Source organism: Ambystoma mexicanum, assembly GCF_040938575.1.
Source record: "Ambystoma mexicanum isolate Mex_15411 chromosome 12 unlocalized genomic scaffold, UKY_AmexF1_1 Mex_chr12_unloc.1, whole genome shotgun sequence".
Classification (NCBI taxonomy): Eukaryota; Metazoa; Chordata; class Amphibia; order Caudata; family Ambystomatidae; genus Ambystoma; species Ambystoma mexicanum.
This window is the reverse complement of record NW_027182322.1, coordinates 12,758,659-12,780,313: the sequence shown is the minus strand read 5'-3', so window position 1 is coordinate 12,780,313 and position 21,655 is coordinate 12,758,659. Positions and strand designations below refer to the sequence as shown.

The 21,655-nt window shown below is 36.0% G+C and overlaps 15 non-coding genes across 15 annotated transcripts; all 15 read right to left on the bottom strand.

Moving 5' to 3' along the window:
• Window positions 1–1,381: 1,381 nt before the first annotated feature.
• Window positions 1,382–1,471, bottom strand: TRNAR-UCU (transfer RNA arginine (anticodon UCU)). Its single transcript is given in 2 exon segments — window positions 1,382–1,417; window positions 1,435–1,471. It is a non-coding gene; the product is annotated as a tRNA-Arg (tRNA).
• Window positions 1,472–2,911: 1,440 nt separating this feature from the next.
• Window positions 2,912–3,001, bottom strand: TRNAR-UCU (transfer RNA arginine (anticodon UCU)). The gene is given in 2 exon segments: window positions 2,912–2,947; window positions 2,965–3,001. It is a non-coding gene; the product is annotated as a tRNA-Arg (tRNA).
• Window positions 3,002–4,443: 1,442 nt separating this feature from the next.
• On the bottom strand, window positions 4,444–4,533 carry TRNAR-UCU (transfer RNA arginine (anticodon UCU)). The gene is given in 2 exon segments: window positions 4,444–4,479; window positions 4,497–4,533. It is a non-coding gene; the product is annotated as a tRNA-Arg (tRNA).
• Window positions 4,534–5,973: 1,440 nt separating this feature from the next.
• Window positions 5,974–6,063, bottom strand: TRNAR-UCU (transfer RNA arginine (anticodon UCU)). The gene is given in 2 exon segments: window positions 5,974–6,009; window positions 6,027–6,063. It is a non-coding gene; the product is annotated as a tRNA-Arg (tRNA).
• A 676-nt stretch (window positions 6,064–6,739) lies between these two features.
• TRNAR-UCU (transfer RNA arginine (anticodon UCU)) lies at window positions 6,740–6,829 on the bottom strand. Its single transcript is given in 2 exon segments — window positions 6,740–6,775; window positions 6,793–6,829. It is a non-coding gene; the product is annotated as a tRNA-Arg (tRNA).
• Window positions 6,830–8,270: 1,441 nt separating this feature from the next.
• Window positions 8,271–8,360, bottom strand: TRNAR-UCU (transfer RNA arginine (anticodon UCU)). The gene is given in 2 exon segments: window positions 8,271–8,306; window positions 8,324–8,360. It is a non-coding gene; the product is annotated as a tRNA-Arg (tRNA).
• A 2,208-nt stretch (window positions 8,361–10,568) lies between these two features.
• Window positions 10,569–10,658, bottom strand: TRNAR-UCU (transfer RNA arginine (anticodon UCU)). The gene is given in 2 exon segments: window positions 10,569–10,604; window positions 10,622–10,658. It is a non-coding gene; the product is annotated as a tRNA-Arg (tRNA).
• A 1,440-nt stretch (window positions 10,659–12,098) lies between these two features.
• Window positions 12,099–12,188, bottom strand: TRNAR-UCU (transfer RNA arginine (anticodon UCU)). The gene is given in 2 exon segments: window positions 12,099–12,134; window positions 12,152–12,188. It is a non-coding gene; the product is annotated as a tRNA-Arg (tRNA).
• A 1,440-nt stretch (window positions 12,189–13,628) lies between these two features.
• Window positions 13,629–13,718, bottom strand: TRNAR-UCU (transfer RNA arginine (anticodon UCU)). The gene is given in 2 exon segments: window positions 13,629–13,664; window positions 13,682–13,718. It is a non-coding gene; the product is annotated as a tRNA-Arg (tRNA).
• A 1,442-nt stretch (window positions 13,719–15,160) lies between these two features.
• On the bottom strand, window positions 15,161–15,250 carry TRNAR-UCU (transfer RNA arginine (anticodon UCU)). The gene is given in 2 exon segments: window positions 15,161–15,196; window positions 15,214–15,250. It is a non-coding gene; the product is annotated as a tRNA-Arg (tRNA).
• Window positions 15,251–15,926: 676 nt separating this feature from the next.
• Window positions 15,927–16,016, bottom strand: TRNAR-UCU (transfer RNA arginine (anticodon UCU)). The gene is given in 2 exon segments: window positions 15,927–15,962; window positions 15,980–16,016. It is a non-coding gene; the product is annotated as a tRNA-Arg (tRNA).
• A 1,440-nt stretch (window positions 16,017–17,456) lies between these two features.
• Window positions 17,457–17,546, bottom strand: TRNAR-UCU (transfer RNA arginine (anticodon UCU)). The gene is given in 2 exon segments: window positions 17,457–17,492; window positions 17,510–17,546. It is a non-coding gene; the product is annotated as a tRNA-Arg (tRNA).
• A 1,440-nt stretch (window positions 17,547–18,986) lies between these two features.
• TRNAR-UCU (transfer RNA arginine (anticodon UCU)) lies at window positions 18,987–19,076 on the bottom strand. Its single transcript is given in 2 exon segments — window positions 18,987–19,022; window positions 19,040–19,076. It is a non-coding gene; the product is annotated as a tRNA-Arg (tRNA).
• Window positions 19,077–19,752: 676 nt separating this feature from the next.
• TRNAR-UCU (transfer RNA arginine (anticodon UCU)) lies at window positions 19,753–19,842 on the bottom strand. The gene is given in 2 exon segments: window positions 19,753–19,788; window positions 19,806–19,842. It is a non-coding gene; the product is annotated as a tRNA-Arg (tRNA).
• A 676-nt stretch (window positions 19,843–20,518) lies between these two features.
• On the bottom strand, window positions 20,519–20,608 carry TRNAR-UCU (transfer RNA arginine (anticodon UCU)). Its single transcript is given in 2 exon segments — window positions 20,519–20,554; window positions 20,572–20,608. It is a non-coding gene; the product is annotated as a tRNA-Arg (tRNA).
• Window positions 20,609–21,655: the final 1,047 nt, after the last annotated feature.

Here is a 21,655-nt window from a genome sequence, read left to right as displayed (position 1 = left end):
CTTCACATCATATTATCAAGCCTTCTGGGATACAAGAAAGAATAATTGTTTTCTGAAACATAAAATGTCTGTAGAAGAATCACACTTCTGGGTGAAACCTTGAACTACACCTTTGTTCCTTTAGGGATAAATTCGGAGAATAGGGTATTACTGTATTTTCTTGCAAACTGAATACGTTTGGACAACAATTCCATACCTTAATAAAAAAGAACTGGATAAAAAGTGCAGCCATACAATTGGTTAACAATACAAAAACACAAAGAGAATATACCATAAATAGCTTTGAAAGAAGATTTTACTTTATATGTCGCTAGAAACAAATGTCTGAGTGTAGGGTGTCGTGTTTTGGTCTATCTCATTTACAGCTATTATAAAGACAATGTTTCTGAAGGAAGGATACATTAGAAAAGTGCCAAGTTTCTGGCAGTGATGTTGTATTGCTTATGAGCAATATGTTCCTGTTGCAATGGAAGGCAGACTGCTTTTGATTCAGTTGCATGCTGTATTAGATACATAGGTTCAACTTGGGTCAAATACTAAGATTAAAGCATCGGCCAAAAATAAACATTCCTCACATGCATAATGTTCCTTGTTTGAATTAGAAAGTAAAAAATGCAACTCTGGTGGGATTCGAGCCCACAACCTTTGAATGACTTTGCCAATTCACTTAGAAGTCCAACGCGCTATCCATTGCGCCACAGAGCCAGATGAAAATCAACTTGCGTACATTAAGGGGTGATCGAAGTTTTGTCAATCCAGTGTTTACTTCACATCATATTATCAAGCCTTCTGGGATACAAGAAAGAATAATTGTTTTCTGAAAAATAAAATGTCTGTAGAAGAATCACACTTCTGGGTGCAACCTTGAACTACACCTTTGTTCCTTTAGGGATAAATTCGGAGAATAGGGTATTACTGTATTTTCTTGCAAACTGAATACGTTTGGACAACAATTCCATACCTTAATAAAAAAGAACTGGATAAAAAGTGCAGCCATACAATTGGTTAACAATACAAAAACACAAAGAGAATATACCATAAATAGCTTTGAAAGAAGATTTTACTTTATATGTCGCTAGAAACAAATGTCTGAGTGTAGGGTGTCGTGTTTTTGGTCTATCTCATTTACAGCTATTATAAAGACAATGTTTCTGAAGGAAGGATACATTAGGAAAGTGCAAAGTTTCTGGCAGTGATGTTGTATTGCTTATGAGCAATATGTTCCTGTTGCAATGGAAGGCAGACTGCTTTTGATTCAGTTGCATGCTGTATTAGATACATAGGTTCAACTTGGGTCAAATACTAAGATTAAAGCATCGGCCAAAAATAAACATTCCTCACATGCATAATGTTCCTTGTTTGAATAAGAAAGTAAAAAATGCGACTCTGGTGGGATTCGAACCCACAACCTTTGAATGACTTTGCCAATTCACTTAGAAGTCCAACGCGCTATCCATTGCGCCACAGAGCCAGATGACAATCAACTTGCGTACATCAGGGGATGATCGAGGTTTTGTCAATCCAGTGTTTACTTCACATCATATTATCAAGCCTTCTGGGATACAAGAAAGAATAATTGTTTTCTGAAACATAAAATGTCTGTAGAAGAATCACACTTCTGGGTGAAACCTTGAACTACACCTTTGTTCCTTTAGGGATAAATTCGGAGAATAGGGTATTACTGTATTTTCTTGCAAACTGATACGTTTGGACAACAATTCCATACCTTAATAAAAAAGAACTGGATAAAAAGTGCAGCCATACAATTGGTTAACAATACAAAAACACAAAGAGAATATACCATAAATAGTTTTGAAAGAATATTTTACTTTATATGTCGCTAGAAACAAATGTCTGAGTGTAGGGTGTTGTGTTTTTGGTCTATCTCATTTACAGCTATTATAAAGACAATGTTTCTGAAGGAAGGATACATTAGGAAAGTGCAAAGTTTCTGGCAGTGATGTTGTATTGCTTATGAGCAATATGTTCCTGTTGCAATGGAAGGCAGACTGCTTTTGATTCAGTTGCATGCTGTATTAGATACATAGGTTCAACTTGGGTCAAATACTAAGATTAAAGCATCAGCCAAAAAAGACATTCCTCACATGCATAATGTTCCTTGTTTGAATAAGAAAGTAAAAAATGCGACTCTGGTGGGATTCAAACCCACAACCTTTGAATGACTTTGCAAATTCACTTAGAAGTCCAACACGCTATCCATTGCGCCACAGAGGGAGATAAAAATCCACTTGCGTACAGTAAGGGATGATCGACGTTTTGTCAATCCAGTGTTTACTTCACATCATATTATCAAGCCTTCTGGGATACAAGAAAGAATAATTGTTTTCCGAAACATAAAATGTCTGTAGAAGAATCACACTTCTGGGTGAAACCTTGAACTACACCTTTGTTCCTTTAGGGATAAATTCGGAGAATAGGGTATTACTGTTTTTTCTTGCAAACTGAATACGTTTGGACAACAATTCCATACCTTAATAAAAAAGAACTGGATAAAAAGTGCAGCCATACAATTGGTTAACAATACAAAAACACAAAGAGAATATACCATAAATAGCTTTGAAAGAAGATTTTACTTTATATGTCGCTAGAAACAAATGTCTGAGTGTAGGGTGTTGTGTTTTTGGTCTATCTCATTTACACCTATTATAAAGACAATGTTTCTGAAGGAAGGATACATTAGGAAAGTGCAAAGTTTCTGGCAGTGATGTTGTATTGCTTATGAGCAATATGTTCCTGTTGCAATGGAAGGCAGACTGCTTTTGATTCAGTTGCATGCTGTATTAGATACATAGGTTCAACTTGGGTCAAATACTAAGATTAAAGCATCGGCCAAAAATAAACATTCCTCACATGCATAATGTTCCTTGTTTGAAAAAGAAAGTAAAAAATGCGACTCTGGTGGGATTCGAACCCACAACCTTTGAATGACTTTGCCAATTCACTTAGAAGTCCAACGCGCTATCCATTGCGCCACAGAGCCAGATGACAATCAACTTGCGTACATCAGGGGATGATCGAGGTTTTGTCAATCCAGTGTTTACTTCACATCATATTATCAAGCCTTCTGGGATACAAGAAAGAATAATTGTTTTCTGAAACATAAAATGTCTGTAGAAGAATCACACTTCTGGGTGAAACCTTGAACTACACCTTTGTTCCTTTAGGGATAAATTCGGAGAATAGGGTATTACTGTATTTTCTTGCAAACTGAATACGTTTGGACAACAATTCCATACCTTAATAAAAAAGAACTGAATAAAAAGTGCAGCCATACAATTGGTTAACAATACAAAAACACAAAGAGAATATACCATAAATAGCTTTGAAAGAAGATTTTACTTTATATGTCGCTAGAAACAAATGTCTGAGTGTAGGGTGTCGTGTTTTTGGTCTATCTCATTTACAGCTATTATAAAGACAATGTTTCTGAAGGAAGGATACATTAGGAAAGTGCAAAGTTTCTGGCAGTGATGTTGTATTGCTTATGAGCAATATGTTCCTGTTGCAATGGAAGGCAGACTGCTTTTGATTCAGTTGCATGCTGTATTAGATACATAGGTTCAACTTGGGTCAAATACTAAGATTAAAGCATCGGCCAAAAATAAACATTCCTCACATGCATAATGTTCCTTGTTTGAATTAGAAAGTAAAAAATGCGACTCTGGTGGGATTCGAGCCCACAACCTTTGAATGACTTTGCCAATTCACTTAGAAGTCCAACGCGCTATCCATTGCGCCACAGAGCCAGATGAAAATCAACTTGCGTACATTAAGGGGTGATCGAAGTTTTGTCAATCCAGTGTTTACTTCACATCATATTATCAAGCCTTCTGGGATACAAGAAAGAATAATTGTTTTCTGAAAAATAAAATGTCTGTAGAAGAATCACACTTCTGGGTGCAACCTTGAACTACACCTTTGTTCCTTTAGGGATAAATTCGGAGAATAGGGTATTACTGTATTTTCTTGCAAACTGAATACGTTTGGACAACAATTCCATACCTTAATAAAAAAGAACTGGATAAAAAGTGCAGCCATACAATTGGTTAACAATACAAAAACACAAAGAGAATATACCATAAATAGCTTTGAAAGAAGATTTTACTTTATATGTCGCTAGAAACAAATGTCTGAGTGTAGGGTGTCGTGTTTTTGGTCTATCTCATTTACAGCTATTATAAAGACAATGTTTCTGAAGGAAGGATACATTAGGAAAGTGCAAAGTTTCTGGCAGTGATGTTGTATTGCTTATGAGCAATATGTTCCTGTTGCAATGGAAGGCAGACTGCTTTTGATTCAGTTGCATGCTGTATTAGATACATAGGTTCAACTTGGGTCAAATACTAAGATTAAAGCATCGGCCAAAAATAAACATTCCTCACATGCATAATGTTCCTTGTTTGAATAAGAAAGTAAAAAATGCGACTCTGGTGGGATTCGAACCCACAACCTTTGAATGACTTTGCCAATTCACTTAGAAGTCCAACGCGCTATCCATTGCGCCACAGAGCCAGATGACAATCAACTTGCGTACATCAGGGGATGATCGAGGTTTTGTCAATCCAGTGTTTACTTCACATCATATTATCAAGCCTTCTGGGATACAAGAAAGAATAATTGTTTTCTGAAACATAAAATGTCTGTAGAAGAATCACACTTCTGGGTGAAACCTTGAACTACACCTTTGTTCCTTTAGGGATAAATTCGGAGAATAGGGTATTACTGTATTTTCTTGCAAACTGATACGTTTGGACAACAATTCCATACCTTAATAAAAAAGAACTGGATAAAAAGTGCAGCCATACAATTGGTTAACAATACAAAAACACAAAGAGAATATACCATAAATAGTTTTGAAAGAATATTTTACTTTATATGTCGCTAGAAACAAATGTCTGAGTGTAGGGTGTTGTGTTTTTGGTCTATCTCATTTACAGCTATTATAAAGACAATGTTTCTGAAGGAAGGATACATTAGGAAAGTGCAAAGTTTCTGGCAGTGATGTTGTATTGCTTATGAGCAATATGTTCCTGTTGCAATGGAAGGCAGACTGCTTTTGATTCAGTTGCATGCTGTATTAGATACATAGGTTCAACTTGGGTCAAATACTAAGATTAAAGCATCAGCCAAAAAAGACATTCCTCACATGCATAATGTTCCTTGTTTGAATAAGAAAGTAAAAAATGCGACTCTGGTGGGATTCAAACCCACAACCTTTGAATGACTTTGCAAATTCACTTAGAAGTCCAACACGCTATCCATTGCGCCACAGAGGGAGATAAAAATCCACTTGCGTACAGTAAGGGATGATCGACGTTTTGTCAATCCAGTGTTTACTTCACATCATATTATCAAGCCTTCTGGGATACAAGAAAGAATAATTGTTTTCCGAAACATAAAATGTCTGTAGAAGAATCACACTTCTGGGTGAAACCTTGAACTACACCTTTGTTCCTTTAGGGATAAATTCGGAGAATAGGGTATTACTGTTTTTTCTTGCAAACTGAATACGTTTGGACAACAATTCCATACCTTAATAAAAAAGAACTGGATAAAAAGTGCAGCCATACAATTGGTTAACAATACAAAAACACAAAGAGAATATACCATAAATAGCTTTGAAAGAAGATTTTACTTTATATGTCGCTAGAAACAAATGTCTGAGTGTAGGGTGTTGTGTTTTTGGTCTATCTCATTTACACCTATTATAAAGACAATGTTTCTGAAGGAAGGATACATTAGGAAAGTGCAAAGTTTCTGGCAGTGATGTTGTATTGCTTATGAGCAATATGTTCCTGTTGCAATGGAAGGCAGACTGCTTTTGATTCAGTTGCATGCTGTATTAGATACATAGGTTCAACTTGGGTCAAATACTAAGATTAAAGCATCGGCCAAAAATAAACATTCCTCACATGCATAATGTTCCTTGTTTGAAAAAGAAAGTAAAAAATGCGACTCTGGTGGGATTCGAACCCACAACCTTTGAATGACTTTGCCAATTCACTTAGAAGTCCAACGCGCTATCCATTGCGCCACAGAGCCAGATGACAGTCAACTTGCGTACATCAGGGGATGATCGAGGTTTTGTCAATCCAGTGTTTACTTCACATCATATTATCAAGCCTTCTGGGATACAAGAAAGAATAATTGTTTTCTGAAACATAAAATGTCTGTAGAAGAATCACACTTCTGGGTGAAACCTTGAACTACACCTTTGTTCCTTTAGGGATAAATTCGGAGAATAGGGTATTACTGTATTTTCTTGCAAACTGAATACGTTTGGACAACAATTCCATACCTTAATAAAAAAGATCTGAATAAAAAGTGCAGCCATACAATTGGTTAACAATACAAAAACACAAAGAGAATATACCATAAATAGCTTTGAAAGAAGATTTTACTTTATATGTCGCTAGAAACAAATGTCTGAGTGTAGGGTGTCGTGTTTTTGGTCTATCTCATTTACAGCTATTATAAAGACAATGTTTCTGAAGGAAGGATACATTAGGAAAGTGCAAAGTTTCTGGCAGTGATGTTGTATTGCTTATGAGCAATATGTTCCTGTTGCAATGGAAGGCAGACTGCTTTTGATTCAGTTGCATGCTGTATTAGATACATAGGTTCAACTTGGGTCAAATACTAAGATTAAAGCATCGGCCAAAAATAAACATTCCTCACATGCATAATGTTCCTTGTTTGAATAAGAAAGTAAAAAATGCGACTCTGGTGGGATTCGAACCCACAACCTTTGAATGACTTTGCCAATTCACTTAGAAGTCCAACGCGCTATCCATTGCGCCACAGAGCCAGATGCACATCAATTTGAGTACATTAAGGGATGATCGAAGTTTTGTCAATCCGGTGTTTACTTCACATCATATTATCAAGCCTTCTGGGATACAAGAAAGAATAATTGTTTTCGGAAACATAAAATGTCTGTAGAAGAATCACACTTCTGGGTGAAACCTTGAACTACACCTTTGTTCCTTTAGGGATAAATTCGGAGAATAGGGTATTACAGTATTTTCTTGCCAAGTGAATTGGTTTGGACAACAATTCCATACCTTAATAAAAAAGAACTGGATAAAAAGTGCAGACATACAATTGGTTAACAATACAAAAACACAAAGAGAATATACCATAAATAGCTTTGAAAGAAGATTTTACTTTATATGTCGCTAGAAACAAATGTCTGAGCGTAGGGTGTCGTGTTTTGGTCTATCTCATTTACAGCTATTATAAAGACAATGTTTCTGAAGGAAGGATACATTAGAAAAGTGCCAAGTTTCTGGTAGTGATGTTGTATTGCTTATGAGCAATATGTTCCTGTTGCAATGGAAGGCGGACTGCTTTTGATTCAGTTGCATGCTGTATTAGATACATAGGTTCAACTTGGGTCAAATACTAAGATTAAAGCATCGGCCAAAAATAAACATTCCTCACATGCATAATGTTCCTTGTTTGAATAAGAAAGTAAAAAATGCGACTCTGGTGGGATTCGAACCCACAAACTTTGAATGACTTTGCCAATTCACTTAGAAGTCCAATGCGCTATCCATTGCACCACAGAGCCAGATGAAAATCAAGTTGCGTACATTAAGGGATGATCGAAGTTTTGTCAATCCAGTGTTTACTTCACATCATATTATCAAGCCTTCTGGGATACAAGAAAGAATAATTGTTTTCTGAAACATAAAATGTCTGTAGAAGAATCACACTTCTGGGTGAAACATTGAACTACACCTTTGTTCCTTTAGGGATAAATTCGGAGAATAGGGTATTACTGTATTTTCTTGCAAACTGAATACGTTTGGACAACAATTCCATACCTTAATAAAAAAGAACTGGATAAAAAGTGCAGCCATACAATTGGTTAACAATACAAAAACACAAAGAGAATATACCATAAATAGCTTTGAAAGAAGATTTTACTTTATATGTCGCTAGAAACAAATGTCTGAGTGTAGGGTGTCGTGTTTTTGGTCTATCTCATTTACAGCTATTATAAAGACAATGTTTCTGAAGGAAGGATACATTAGGAAAGTGCAAGGTTTCTGGCAGTGATGTTGTATTGCTTATGAGCAATATGTTCCTGTTGCAATGGAAGGCAGACTGCTTTTGATTCAGTTGCATGCTGTATTAGATACATGGGTTCAACTTGGGTCACATACTAAGATTAAAGCATCGGCCAAAAATAAACATTCCTCACATGCATAATGTTCCTTGTTTGAATAAGAAAGTAAAAAATGCGACTCTGGTGGGATTCGAACCCACAACCTTTGAACGACTTTGCCAATTCACTTAGAAGTCCAACGCGCTATCCATTGCGCCACAGAGCCAGATGACAATCAACTTGCGTACATCAGGGGATGATCGAGGTTTTGTCAATCCAGTGTTTACTTCACATCATATTATCAAGCCTTCTGGGATACAAGAAAGAATAATTGTTTTCTGAAAAATAAAATGTCTGTAGAAGAATCACACTTCTGGGTGCAACCTTGAACTACACCTTTGTTCCTTTAGGGATAAATTCGGAGAATAGGGTATTACTGTATTTTCTTGCAAACTGAATACGTTTGGACAACAATTCCATACCTTAATAAAAAAGAACTGGATAAAAAGTGCAGCCATACAATTGGTTAACAATACAAAAACACAAAGAGAATATACCATAAATAGCTTTGAAAGAAGATTTTACTTTATATGTCGCTAGAAACAAATGTCTGAGTGTAGGGTGTCGTGTTTTTGGTCTATCTCATTTACAGCTATTATAAAGACAATGTTTCTGAAGGAAGGATACATTAGGAAAGTGCAAAGTTTCTGGCAGTGATGTTGTATTCCTTATGAGCAATATGTTCCTGTTGCAATGGAAGGCAGACTGCTTTTGATTCAGTTGCATGCTGTATTAGATACATTGGTTCAACTTGGGTCAAATACTAAGATTAAAGCATCGGCCAAAAATAAACATTCCTCACATGCATAATGTTCCTTGTTTGAATAAGAAAGTAAAAAATACGACTCTGGTGGGATTCGAACCCACAACCTTTGAATGACTTTGCCAATTCACTTAGAAGTCCAACGCGCTATCCATTGCGCCACAGATCCAGATGAAAATCAACTTGCGTACATTAAGGGATGATCGAAGTTTTGTCAATCCAGTGTTTACTTCACATCATATTATCAAGCCTTCTGGGATACAAGAAAGAATAATTGTTTTCTGAAACATAAAATGTCTGTAGAAGAATCACACTTCTGGGTGAAACCTTGAACTACACCTTTGTTCCTTTAGGGATAAATTCGGAGAATAGGGTATTACTGTATTTTCTTGCAAACTGAATACGTTTGGACAACAATTCCATACCTTAATAAAAAAGAACTGTATAAAAAGTGCAGCCATACAATTGGTTAACAATACAAAAACACAAAGAGAATATACCATAAATAGTTTTGAAAGAAGATTTTACTTTATATGTCGCTAGAAACAAATGTCTGAGTGTAGGGTGTCGTGTTTTTGGTCTATCTCATTTACAGCTATTATAAAGACAATGTTTCTGAAGGAAGGATACATTAGGAAAGTGCAAAGTTTCTGGCAGTGATGTTGTATTGCTTATGAGCAATATGTTCCTGTTGCAATGGAAGGCAGACTGCTTTTGATTCAGTTGCATGCTGTATTAGATACATAGGTTCAACTTGGGTCAAATACTAAGATTAAAGCATCGGCCAAAAATAAACATTCCTCACATGCATAATGTTCCTTGTTTGAATTAGAAAGTAAAAAATGCGACTCTGGTGGGATTCGAGCCCACAACCTTTGAATGACTTTGCCAATTCACTTAGAAGTCCAACGCGCTATCCATTGCGCCACAGAGCCAGATGAAAATCAACTTGCGTACATTAAGGGGTGATCGAAGTTTTGTCAATCCAGTGTTTACTTCACATCATATTATCAAGCCTTCTGGGATACAAGAAAGAATAATTGTTTTCTGAAAAATAAAATGTCTGTAGAAGAATCACACTTCTGGGTGCAACCTTGAACTACACCTTTGTTCCTTTAGGGATACATTCGGAGAATAGGGTATTACTGTATTTTCTTGCAAACTGAATACGTTTGGACAACAATTCCATACCTTAATAAAAAAGAACTGGATAAAAAGTGCAGCCATACAATTGGTTAACAATACAAAAACACAAAGAGAATATACCATAAATAGCTTTGAAAGAAGATTTTACTTTATATGTCGCTAGAAACAAATGTCTGAGTGTAGGGTGTCGTGTTTTTGGTCTATCTCATTTACAGCTATTATAAAGACAATGTTTCTGAAGGAAGGATACATTAGGAAAGTGCAAAGTTTCTGGCAGTGATGTTGTATTGCTTATGAGCAATATGTTCCTGTTGCAATGGAAGGCAGACTGCTTTTGATTCAGTTGCATGCTGTATTAGATACATAGGTTCAACTTGGGTCAAATACTAAGATTAAAGCATCGGCCAAAAATAAACATTCCTCACATGCATAATGTTCCTTGTTTGAATAAGAAAGTAAAAAATGCGACTCTGGTGGGATTCGAACCCACAACCTTTGAATGACTTTGCCAATTCACTTAGAAGTCCAACGCGCTATCCATTGCGCCACAGAGCCAGATGACAATCAACTTGCGTACATCAGGGGATGATCGAGGTTTTGTCAATCCAGTGTTTACTTCACATCATATTATCAAGCCTTCTGGGATACAAGAAAGAATAATTGTTTTCTGAAACATAAAATGTCTGTAGAAGAATCACACTTCTGGGTGAAACCTTGAACTACACCTTTGTTCCTTTAGGGATAAATTCGGAGAATAGGGTATTACTGTATTTTCTTGCAAACTGATACGTTTGGACAACAATTCCATACCTTAATAAAAAAGAACTGGATAAAAAGTGCAGCCATACAATTGGTTAACAATACAAAAACACAAAGAGAATATACCATAAATAGTTTTGAAAGAATATTTTACTTTATATGTCGCTAGAAACAAATGTCTGAGTGTAGGGTGTTGTGTTTTTGGTCTATCTCATTTACAGCTATTATAAAGACAATGTTTCTGAAGGAAGGATACATTAGGAAAGTGCAAAGTTTCTGGCAGTGATGTTGTATTGCTTATGAGCAATATGTTCCTGTTGCAATGGAAGGCAGACTGCTTTTGATTCAGTTGCATGCTGTATTAGATACATAGGTTCAACTTGGGTCAAATACTAAGATTAAAGCATCGGCCAAAAAAGACATTCCTCACATGCATAATGTTCCTTGTTTGAATAAGAAAGTAAAAAATGCGACTCTGGTGGGATTCAAACCCACAACCTTTGAATGACTTTGCAAATTCACTTAGAAGTCCAACACGCTATCCATTGCGCCACAGAGGGAGATAAAAATCCACTTGCGTACAGTAAGGGATGATCGACGTTTTGTCAATCCAGTGTTTACTTCACATCATATTATCAAGCCTTCTGGGATACAAGAAAGAATAATTGTTTTCCGAAACATAAAATGTCTGTAGAAGAATCACACTTCTGGGTGAAACCTTGAACTACACCTTTGTTCCTTTAGGGATAAATTCGGAGAATAGGGTATTACTGTTTTTTCTTGCAAACTGAATACGTTTGGACAACAATTCCATACCTTAATAAAAAAGAACTGGATAAAAAGTGCAGCCATACAATTGGTTAACAATACAAAAACACAAAGAGAATATACCATAAATAGCTTTGAAAGAAGATTTTACTTTATATGTCGCTAGAAACAAATGTCTGAGTGTAGGGTGTTGTGTTTTTGGTCTATCTCATTTACACCTATTATAAAGACAATGTTTCTGAAGGAAGGATACATTAGGAAAGTGCAAAGTTTCTGGCAGTGATGTTGTATTGCTTATGAGCAATATGTTCCTGTTGCAATGGAAGGCAGACTGCTTTTGATTCAGTTGCATGCTGTATTAGATACATAGGTTCAACTTGGGTCAAATACTAAGATTAAAGCATCGGCCAAAAATAAACATTCCTCACATGCATAATGTTCCTTGTTTGAAAAAGAAAGTAAAAAATGCGACTCTGGTGGGATTCGAACCCACAACCTTTGAATGACTTTGCCAATTCACTTAGAAGTCCAACGCGCTATCCATTGCGCCACAGAGCCAGATGACAATCAACTTGCGTACATCAGGGGATGATCGAGGTTTTGTCAATCCAGTGTTTACTTCACATCATATTATCAAGCCTTCTGGGATACAAGAAAGAATAATTGTTTTCTGAAACATAAAATGTCTGTAGAAGAATCACACTTCTGGGTGAAACCTTGAACTACACCTTTGTTCCTTTAGGGATAAATTCGGAGAATAGGGTATTACTGTATTTTCTTGCAAACTGAATACGTTTGGACAACAATTCCATACCTTAATAAAAAAGAACTGGATAAAAAGTGCAGCCATACAATTGGTTAACAATACAAAAACACAAAGAGAATATACCATAAATAGCTTTGAAAGAAGATTTTACTTTATATGTCGCTAGAAACAAATGTCTGAGTGTAGGGTGTCGTGTTTTGGTCTATCTCATTTACAGCTATTATAAAGACAATGTTTCTGAAGGAAGGATACGTTAGAAAAGTGCCAAGTTTCTGGCAGTGATGTTGTATTGCTTATGAGCAATATGTTCCTGTTGCAATGGAAGGCAGACTGCTTTTGATTCAGTTGCATGCTGTATTAGATACATAGGTTCAACTTGGGTCAAATACTAAGATTAAAGCATCGGCCAAAAATAAACATTCCTCACATGCATAATGTTCCTTGTTTGAATTAGAAAGTAAAAAATGCGACTCTGGTGGGATTCGAGCCCACAACCTTTGAATGACTTTGCCAATTCACTTAGAAGTCCAACGAGCTATCCATTGCGCCACAGAGCCAGATGAAAATCAACTTGCGTACATTAAGGGGTGATCGAAGTTTTGTCAATCCAGTGTTTACTTCACATCATATTATCAAGCCTTCTGGGATACAAGAAAGAATAATTGTTTTCTGAAAATAAAATGTCTGTAGAAGAATCACACTTCTGGGTGCAACCTTGAACTACACCTTTGTTCCTTTAGGGATAAATTCGGAGAATAGGGTATTACTGTATTTTCTTGCAAACTGAATACGTTTGGACAACAATTCCATACCTTAATAAAAAAGAACTGGATAAAAAGTGCAGCCATACAATTGGTTAACAATACAAAAACACAAAGAGAATATACCATAAATAGCTTTGAAAGAAGATTTTACTTTATATGTCGCTAGAAACAAATGTCTGAGTGTAGGGTGTCGTGTTTTTGGTCTATCTCATTTACAGCTATTATAAAGACAATGTTTCTGAAGGAAGGATACATTAGGAAAGTGCAAAGTTTTTGGCAGTGATTTTGTATTCCTTATGAGCAATATGTTCCTGTTGCAATGGAAGGCAGACTGCTTTTGATTCAGTTGCATGCTGTATTAGATACATTGGTTCAACTTGGGTCAAATACTAAGATTAAAGCATCGGCCAAAAATAAACATTCCTCACATGCATAATGTTCCTTGTTTGAATAAGAAAGTAAAAAATACAACTCTGGTGGGATTCGAACCCACAACCTTTGAATGACTTTGCCAATTCACTTAGAAGTCCAACGCGCTATCCATTGCGCCACAGAGCCAGGTGAAAATCAACTTGCGTACATTAAGGGATGATCGAAGTTTTGTCAATCCAGTGTTTACTTCACATCATATTATCAAGCCTTCTGGGATACAAGAAAGAATAATTGTTTTCTGAAACATAAAATGTCTGTAGAAGAATCACACTTCTGGGTGAAACCTTGAACTACACCTTTGTTCCTTTAGGGATAAATTCGGAGAATAGGGTATTACTGTATTTTCTTGCAAACTGAATACGTTTGGACAACAATTCCATACCTTAATAAAAAAGAACTGGATAAAAAGTGCAGCCATACAATTGGTTAACAATACAAAAACACAAAGAGAATATACCATAAATAGCTTTGAAAGAAGATTTTACTTTATATGTCGCTAGAAAAAAATGTCTGAGTGTAGGGTGTTGTGTTTTTGGTCTATCTCATTTACAGCTATTATAAAGACAATGTTTCTGAAGGAAGGATACATTAGGAAAGTGCAAAGTTTCTGGCAGTGATGTTGTATTGCTTATGAGCAATATGTTCCTGTTGCAATGGAAGGCAGACTGCTTTTGATTCAGTTGCATGCTGTATTAGATACATAGGTTCAACTTGGGTCAAATACTAAGATTAAAGCATCGGCCAAAAATAAACATTCCTCACATGCATAATGTTCCTTGTTTGAATTAGAAAGTAAAAAATGCGACTCTGGTGGGATTCGAGCCCACAACCTTTGAATGACTTTGCCAATTCACTTAGAAGTCCAACGCGCTATCCATTGCGCCACAGAGCCAGATGAAAATCAACTTGCGTACATTAAGGGGTGATCGAAGTTTTGTCAATCCAGTGTTTACTTCACATCATATTATCAAGCCTTCTGGGATACAAGAAAGAATAATTGTTTTCTGAAACATAAAATGTCTGTAGAAGAATCACACTTCTGGGTGAAACCTTGAACTACACCTTTGTTCCTTTAGGGATAAATTCGGAGAATAGGGTATTACTGTATTTTCTTGCAAACTGATACGTTTGGACAACAATTCCATACCTTAATAAAAAAAGAACTGGATAAAAAGTGCAGCCATACAATTGGTTAACAATACAAAAACACAAAGAGAATATACCATAAATAGTTTTGAAAGAATATTTTACTTTATATGTCGCTAGAAACAAATGTCTGAGTGTAGGGTGTCGTGTTTTTGGTCTATCTCATTTACAGCTATTATAAAGACAATGTTTCTGAAGGAAGGATACATTAGGAAAGTGCAAAGTTTCTGGCAGTGATGTTGTATTGCTTATGAGCAATATGTTCCTGTTGCAATGGAAGGCAGACTGCTTTTGATTCAGTTGCATGCTGTATTAGATACATTGGTTCAACTTGGGTCAAATACTAAGATTAAAGCATCGGCCAAAAATAAACATTCCTCACATGCATAATGTTCCTTGTTTGAATAAGAAAGTAAAAAATACAACTCTGGTGGGATTCGAACCCACAACCTTTGAATGACTTTGCCAATTCACTTAGAAGTCCAACGCGCTATCCATTGCGCCACAGAGCCAGATGAAAATCAACTTGCGTACATTAAGGGATGATCGAAGTTTTGTCAATCCAGTGTTTACTTCACATCATATTATCAAGCCTTCTGGGATACAAGAAAGAATAATTGTTTTCTGAAACATAAAATGTCTGTAGAAGAATCACACTTCTGGGTGAAACCTTGAACTACACCTTTGTTCCTTTAGGGATAAATTCGGAGAATAGGGTATTACTGTATTTTCTTGCAAACTGAATACGTTTGGACAACAATTCCATACCTTAATAAAAAAGAACTGGATAAAAAGTGCAGCCATACAATTGGTTAACAATACAAAAACACAAAGAGAATATACCATAAATAGCTTTGAAAGAAGATTTTACTTTATATGTCGCTAGAAACAAATGTCTGAGTGTAGGGTGTCGTGTTTTTGGTCTATCTCATTTACAGCTATTATAAAGACAATGTTTCTGAAGGAAGGATACATTAGGAAAGTGCAAAGTTTCTGGCAGTGATGTTGTATTGCTTATGAGCAATATGTTCCTGTTGCAATGGAAGGCAGACTGCTTTTGATTCAGTTGCATGCTGTATTAGATACATAGGTTCAACTTGGGTCAAATACTAAGATTAAAGCATCGGCCAAAAATAAACATTCCTCACATGCATAATGTTCCTTGTTTGAATAAGAAAGTAAAAAATGCGACTCTGGTGGGATTCGAACCCACAACCTTTGAATGACTTTGCCAATTCACTTAGAAGTCCAACGCGCTATCCATTGCGCCACAGAGCCAGATGCACATCAACTTGAGTACATTAAGGGATGATCGAAGTTTTGTCAATCCGGTGTTTACTTCACATCATATTATCAAGCCTTCTGGGATACAAGAAAGAATAATTGTTTTCGGAAACATAAAATGTCTGTAGAAGAATCACACTTCTGGGTGAAACCTTGAACTACACCTTTGTTCCTTTAGGGATAAATTCGGAGAATAGGGTATTACAGTATTTTCTTGCCAAGTGAATTGGTTTGGACAACAATTCCATACCTTAATAAAAAAGAACTGGATAAAAAGTGCAGACATACAATTGGTTAACAATACAAAAACACAAAGAGAATATACCATAAATAGCTTTGAAAGAAGATTTTACTTTATATGTCGCTAGAAACAAATGTCTGAGCGTAGGGTGTCGTGTTTTGGTCTATCTCATTTACAGCTATTATAAAGACAATGTTTCTGAAGGAAGGATACATTAGAAAAGTGCAAAGTTTCTGGCAGTGATGTTGTATTGCTTATGAGCAATATGTTCCTGTTGCAATGGAAGGCAGACTGCTTTTGATTCAGTTGCATGCTGTATTAGATACATAGGTTCAACTTGGGTCAAATACTAAGATTAAAGCATCGGCCAAAAAAGACATTCCTCACATGCATAATGTTCCTTGTTTGAATAAGAAAGTAAAAAATGCGACTCTGGTGGGATTCAAACCCACAACCTTTGAATGACTTTGCAAATTCACTTAGAAGTCCAACACGCTATCCATTGCGCCACAGAGGGAGATAAAAATCCACTTGCGTACAGTAAGGGATGATCGACGTTTTGTCAATCCAGTGTTTACTTCACATCATATTATCAAGCCTTCTGGGATACAAGAAAGAATAATTGTTTTCCGAAACATAAAATGTCTGTAGAAGAATCACACTTCTGGGTGAAACCTTGAACTACACCTTTGTTCCTTTAGGGATAAATTCGGAGAATAGGGTATTACTGTTTTTTCTTGCAAACTGAATACGTTTGGACAGCAATTCCATACCTTAATAAAAAAGAACTGGATAAAAAGTGCAGCCATACAATTGGTTAACAATACAAAAACACAAAGAGAATATACCATAAATAGCTTTGAAAGAAGATTTTACTTTATATGTCGCTAGAAACAAATGTCTGAGTGTAGGGTGTTGTGTTTTTGGTCTATCTCATTTACACCTATTATAAAGACAATGTTTCTGAAGGAAGGATACATTAGGAAAGTGCAAAGTTTCTGGCAGTGATGTTGTATTGCTTATGAGCAATATGTTCCTGTTGCAATGGAAGGCAGACTGCTTTTGATTCAGTTGCATGCTGTATTAGATACATAGGTTCAACTTGGGTCAAATACTAAGATTAAAGCATCGGCCAAAAATAAACATTCCTCACATGCATAATGTTCCTTGTTTGAAAAAGAAAGTAAAAAATGCGACTCTGGTGGGATTCGAACCCACAACCTTTGAATGACTTTGCCAATTCACTTAGAAGTCCAACGCGCTATCCATTGCGCCACAGAGCCAGATGACAATCAACTTGCGTACATCAGGGGATGATCGAGGTTTTGTCAATCCAGTGTTTACTTCACATCATATTATCAAGCCTTCTGGGATACAAGAAAGAATAATTGTTTTCTGAAACATAAAATGTCTGTAGAAGAATCACACTTCTGGGTGAAACCTTGAACTACACCTTTGTTCCTTTAGGGATAAATTCGGAGAATAGGGTATTACTGTATTTTCTTGCAAACTGAATACGTTTGGACAACAATTCCATACCTTAATAAAAAAGAACTGGATAAAAAGTGCAGCCATACAATTGGTTAACAATACAAAAACACAAAGAGAATATACCATAAATAGCTTTGAAAGAAGATTTTACTTTATATGTCGCTAGAAACAAATGTCTGAGTGTAGGGTGTCGTGTTTTGGTCTATCTCATTTACAGCTATTATAAAGACAATGTTTCTGAAGGAAGGATACGTTAGAAAAGTGCCAAGTTTCTGGCAGTGATGTTGTATTGCTTATGAGCAATATGTTCCTGTTGCAATGGAAGGCAGACTGCTTTTGATTCAGTTGCATGCTGTATTAGATACATAGGTTCAACTTGGGTCAAATACTAAGATTAAAGCATCGGCCAAAAATAAACATTCCTCACATGCATAATGTTCCTTGTTTGAATTAGAAAGTAAAAAATGCGACTCTGGTGGGATTCGAGCCCACAACCTTTGAATGACTTTGCCAATTCACTTAGAAGTCCAACGAGCTATCCATTGCGCCACAGAGCCAGATGAAAATCAACTTGCGTACATTAAGGGGTGATCGAAGTTTTGTCAATCCAGTGTTTACTTCACATCATATTATCAAGCCTTCTGGGATACAAGAAAGAATAATTGTTTTCTGAAAATAAAATGTCTGTAGAAGAATCACACTTCTGGGTGCAACCTTGAACTACACCTTTGTTCCTTTAGGGATAAATTCGGAGAATAGGGTATTACTGTATTTTCTTGCAAACTGAATACGTTTGGACAACAATTCCATACCTTAATAAAAAAGAACTGGATAAAAAGTGCAGCCATACAATTGGTTAACAATACAAAAACACAAAGAGAATATACCATAAATAGCTTTGAAAGAAGATTTTACTTTATATGTCGCTAGAAACAAATGTCTGAGTGTAGGGTGTCGTGTTTTTGGTCTATCTCATTTACAGCTATTATAAAGACAATGTTTCTGAAGGAAGGATACATTAGGAAAGTGCAAAGTTTTTGGCAGTGATTTTGTATTCCTTATGAGCAATATGTTCCTGTTGCAATGGAAGGCAGACTGCTTTTGATTCAGTTGCATGCTGTATTAGATACATTGGTTCAACTTGGGTCAAATACTAAGATTAAAGCATCGGCCAAAAATAAACATTCCTCACATGCATAATGTTCCTTGTTTGAATAAGAAAGTAAAAAATACGACTCTGGTGGGATTCGAACCCACAACCTTTGAATGACTTTGCCAATTCACTTAGAAGTCCAACGCGCTATCCATTGCGCCACAGAGCCAGGTGAAAATCAACTTGCGTACATTAAGGGATGATCGAAGTTTTGTCAATCCAGTGTTTACTTCACATCATATTATCAAGCCTTCTGGGATACAAGAAAGAATAATTGTTTTCTGAAACATAAAATGTCTGTAGAAGAATCACACTTCTGGGTGAAACCTTGAACTACACCTTTGTTCCTTTAGGGATAAATTCGGAGAATAGGGTATTACTGTATTTTCTTGCAAACTGAATACGTTTGGACAACAATTCCATACCTTAATAAAAAAGAACTGGATAAAAAGTGCAGCCATACAATTGGTTAACAATACAAAAACACAAAGAGAATATACCATAAATAGCTTTGAAAGAAGATTTTACTTTATATGTCGCTAGAAAAAAATGTCTGAGTGTAGGGTGTTGTGTTTTTGGTCTATCTCATTTACAGCTATTATAAAGACAATGTTTCTGAAGGAAGGATACATTAGGAAAGTGCAAAGTTTCTGGCAGTGATGTTGTATTGCTTATGAGCAATATGTTCCTGTTGCAATGGAAGGCAGACTGCTTTTGATTCAGTTGCATGCTGTATTAGATACATTGGTTCAACTTGGGTCAAATACTAAGATTAAAGCATCGGCCAAAAATAAACATTCCTCACATGCATAATGTTCCTTGTTTGAATAAGAAAGTAAAAAATACAACTCTGGTGGGATTCGAACCCACAACCTTTGAATGACTTTGCCAATTCACTTAGAAGTCCAACGCGCTATCCATTGCGCCACAGAGCCAGATGAAAATCAACTTGCGTACATTAAGGGATGATCGAAGTTTTGTCAATCCAGTGTTTACTTCACATCATATTATCAAGCCTTCTGGGATACAAGAAAGAATAATTGTTTTCTGAAACATAAAATGTCTGTAGAAGAATCACACTTCTGGGTGAAACCTTGAACTACACCTTTGTTCCTTTAGGGATAAATTCGGAGAATAGGGTATTACTGTATTTTCTTGCAAACTGAATACGTTTGGACAACAATTCCATACCTTAATAAAAAAGAACTGGATAAAAAGTGCAGCCATACAATTGGTTAACAATACAAAAACACAAAGAGAATATACCATAAATAGCTTTGAAAGAAGATTTTACTTTATATGTCGCTAGAAACAAATGTCTGAGTGTAGGGTGTCGTGTTTTTGGTCTATCTCATTTACAGCTATTATAAAGACAATGTTTCTGAAGGAAGGATACATTAGGAAAGTGCAAAGTTTCTGGCAGTGATGTTGTATTGCTTATGAGCAATATGTTCCTGTTGCAATGGAAGGCAGACTGCTTTTGATTCAGTTGCATGCTGTATTAGATACATAGGTTCAACTTGGGTCAAATACTAAGATTAAAGCATCGGCCAAAAATAAACATTCCTCACATGCATAATGTTCCTTGTTTGAATAAGAAAGTAAAAAATGCGACTCTGGTGGGATTCGAACCCACAACCTTTGAATGACTTTGCCAATTCACTTAGAAGTCCAACGCGCTATCCATTGCGCCACAGAGCCAGATGCACATCAACTTGAGTACATTAAGGGATGATCGAAGTTTTGTCAATCCGGTGTTTACTTCACATCATATTATCAAGCCTTCTGGGATACAAGAAAGAATAATTGTTTTCGGAAACATAAAATGTCTGTAGAAGAATCACACTTCTGGGTGAAACCTTGAACTACACCTTTGTTCCTTTAGGGATAAATTCGGAGAATAGGGTATTACAGTATTTTCTTGCCAAGTGAATTGGTTTGGACAACAATTCCATACCTTAATAAAAAAGAACTGGATAAAAAGTGCAGACATACAATTGGTTAACAATACAAAAACACAAAGAGAATATACCATAAATAGCTTTGAAAGAAGATTTTACTTTATATGTCGCTAGAAACAAATGTCTGAGCGTAGGGTGTCGTGTTTTGGTCTATCTCATTTACAGCTATTATAAAGACAATGTTTCTGAAGGAAGGATACATTAGAAAAGTGCAAAGTTTCTGGCAGTGATGTTGTATTGCTTATGAGCAATATGTTCCTGTTGCAATGGAAGGCAGACTGCTTTTGATTCAGTTGCATGCTGTATTAGATACATAGGTTCAACTTGGGTCAAATACTAAGATTAAAGCATCGGCCAAAAAAGACATTCCTCACATGCATAATGTTCCTTGTTTGAATAAGAAAGTAAAAAATGCGACTCTGGTGGGATTCAAACCCACAACCTTTGAATGACTTTGCAAATTCACTTAGAAGTCCAACACGCTATCCATTGCGCCACAGAGGGAGATAAAAATCCACTTGCGTACAGTAAGGGATGATCGACGTTTTGTCAATCCAGTGTTTACTTCACATCATATTATCAAGCCTTCTGGGATACAAGAAAGAATAATTGTTTTCCGAAACATAAAATGTCTGTAGAAGAATCACACTTCTGGGTGAAACCTTGAACTACACCTTTGTTCCTTTAGGGATAAATTCGGAGAATAGGGTATTACTGTTTTTTCTTGCAAACTGAATACGTTTGGACAGCAATTCCATACCTTAATAAAAAAGAACTGGATAAAAAG